The following is a 2,745-nucleotide window of genomic DNA, read 5'->3' on the forward strand; positions in this document are numbered from 1 at the left end:
CTGTACCTCCCCCTTATTACCTCTCTGTAGTGTCCTTCTCTTTAAGACACAGCTCAAGCACCATCTTCTGCATGTAGCCTCTCCTGAATCCCCCAAATAGTTGATCTCACTTCCAAACTACTCTGTATTTAATGATTTTGTGTATATTTGAATTTACTCACTTTATATTTATACTACATATATTTGCATATGTATTTGTCTTCCTCAACAGAATGAAAGCTCCTATGAGTATGGATTATTTTATACTTTATGTTTTTATCCCTAGTACCTAGGACAGTGCTTGGAACAACATACTTAGGGATCACTCAAAGGGAGAGACACATAGTGGGCATGAGCAAACAATAAATAATTGCTTGGAAGAAACAGTATAGAGAATGTCATCAGAAAAATGTATGGCTCAGTGCTTGCTTCAGCAGAAAATATACTGAAATTGAAATAATAAAAAGAAAATTAGCATGGCCTCTGTGCAAGGATAACACTCAAATTCATGAAGCATTCTGTATTTTTTAATTAAAGTATTAAAAAAAACTATGATCAGGAAGAAATATAGGCAAGTCATATGGCAAGGAGGAAGGATAGATAAATAGCCCTGGTGCTCCCTGGGTATCCTTACAATATCAAAAAGTCAAAAAGAAGATTTCTAGCCTGCTGGGTAGAGCCCTGCTCTATTAGGTCAATGGGAGAACTGAGTCAAAACCAATGCAGGGCAAGCAATTATGGATGGGTTATCATCTGCCCTGTTGGGAAGAATTGTCACATCTATGTGCTTACAGGTTCATCTCAATGGATTTAAATCACTGAGTTCCTCTCCCAAGAGGGGCTTGCATGTTCCTCCTTGTCCAACGAAGGAAAGAAAGACTTTGTCCCCAGAGAGAATTCCAGGTGAGTGGGGGGGAGGGGGGTAAAGGAGAGAAGGAAGTTTTCTTAGTTACCCTTAAACAGAGGCAGTGTGATGCAGTGGAAAGAATACTGGATTTAGGGTCAAAGGAACTGGTTTGGGGACAGCTAGGTAGCACAATGGATAGAGTATCATGACTGGAGTCCAGAGGACACAGGTTCAAATTTGGTCTCAGACACTTCCTAACTATGTGACCCTGGGTAAGTCACTGAAACTCAAATGCCTACTCTTTGCCACTCTTCTGTCATAGAACTGATACTAAGATGGAAAGTAAGTTGTTTTTTGGTTTTTTTTTAGGAACTGGATTCAAGTCCTGATTCCCCTATCTGTGTAATCTTGAGGAAATCACCTCTCTGAAATTCATTTTACCCAACTATAAAATGAGGGGATTGGATTAGATTACCTCAAATACTCCTTTCCCCTCCTTAAGAAACCATCCCATGTGAGAATTTGATTGATCCTAGAAGTGGTCATTTTTGTGATAATGAGGGAAATGGTTACAACATTAATGCTAGGAAGAAGGTGAACAAGGTATCACAAATAGTACTTCCCAGGAGAAAATAGAATGGTGTTGGCTCTGTTTCTAATAGAGATTCTATAAACCAGTGCTTTCCTCAAGAAGGATTGCCAAGTGGAGTCCAAGAAACTCAACTTCTAAGCTGAAGGTGCTATTTCAGCCTCGTTGGGGGAGAGGGAATGACTCTGGGATCATTTAGAAATGGTGGTAACTCACCCAAAGTTTAATCATCTTTCATTGTCAACCACAGGAAGATTCCATTGCCATGAACACCAGCAGAATCAAGATTATGATTCTCAGACTAATTTATTGCACCCTTAAATGCCAACTTTTTTTTTCCTTCACAATTCTGACCCTCTGGTTAATCATTCCAACCAGATCAAACAGTTCAACTATAAACTGTCTTCCTTGAACTCCTTGTCCTACCCTAGTTCACACTCTCTTTTATTCAACCTCAGGTCACCTCTGCTAGTTGGCTGGTCTACTGCTCCTTTGCTACTGAAAATGTCATACCACTATGCTAACAGGGTACACTACAAAGGTATCTTCTCCAGCCTCCACTGGGCCCTCACTGCTGCAAGTCAAACCTTTTATTTATATTTACTTGACTATCATGATCCTAATAGCGCCTGTAGCAAACTTCTTTTTTTTCCAATATACTTTTATGTCTTTTCTTCTTATTCTGTTCTCTTTTTCCTCTCACCAAATTACTTTGTATCCTATTTTACAGAGAAAAAAATCAAGTCCAAATTTCCTTATCATCTACAGTACACCTCAACCTTTCTCCCAATATGCTTTGATCAATTTTAAAAGGTGACTCTTCTCTTTGCCAAAGATTACCCTTCCATTTGCGTCATTGATCTTTTCCACTTCCATCTTTTCTAGGAGTTTACCTTATGGTTAATCACAGATCATTCTTCCTGTGTACCATCACCATCACCATCACCACCACCTCTTCTCTCCTCTCTTTCCATTAAATCCTTCACATATACCTACAAACACATTCTAATAACTTCAGTCCTAAAATAAACAAAATTTAAATCTTTCCCTTGATCATTTTAGTCTATCAGTCCTTATCTCATCTTTTTCCTCCCCTTTCTTGTTAAACTTATTGAAAAAGTTGTCTACACTCAATGCCTCTGCTTCCTCACTACCCATTCTTTCATTACCCCTTCCAAATGAGTTTCTACAACACCTCTTGCCCCAGCTTCTCAAAGTTTTCCAACAGCCTGATTGTTACATCCAATGGTCTTTTGGCAAATCATCTTCTGTGATGTCTCTCTAGCATTTAACAGCAATGAGCACCTCCCTTAATGTACTCTCCTTTCTC

General features: G+C 38.9%; 1 non-coding gene across 1 annotated transcript; it reads left to right on the forward strand.

Annotated features, from left to right (window-relative positions):
• The first annotated feature begins 404 nt into the window (after positions 1 to 404).
• LOC123238364 lies at positions 405 to 507 on the forward strand. Its single transcript, XR_006505560.1, has one exon. It is a non-coding gene; the product is annotated as a U6 spliceosomal RNA (small nuclear RNA).
• The last annotated feature ends 2,238 nt before the right edge of the window (positions 508 to 2,745 follow it).

The sequence above is a fragment of the Gracilinanus agilis genome, chromosome 2 (genome assembly GCF_016433145.1).
Source record: "Gracilinanus agilis isolate LMUSP501 chromosome 2, AgileGrace, whole genome shotgun sequence".
Taxonomy (NCBI): Eukaryota; Metazoa; Chordata; class Mammalia; order Didelphimorphia; family Didelphidae; genus Gracilinanus; species Gracilinanus agilis.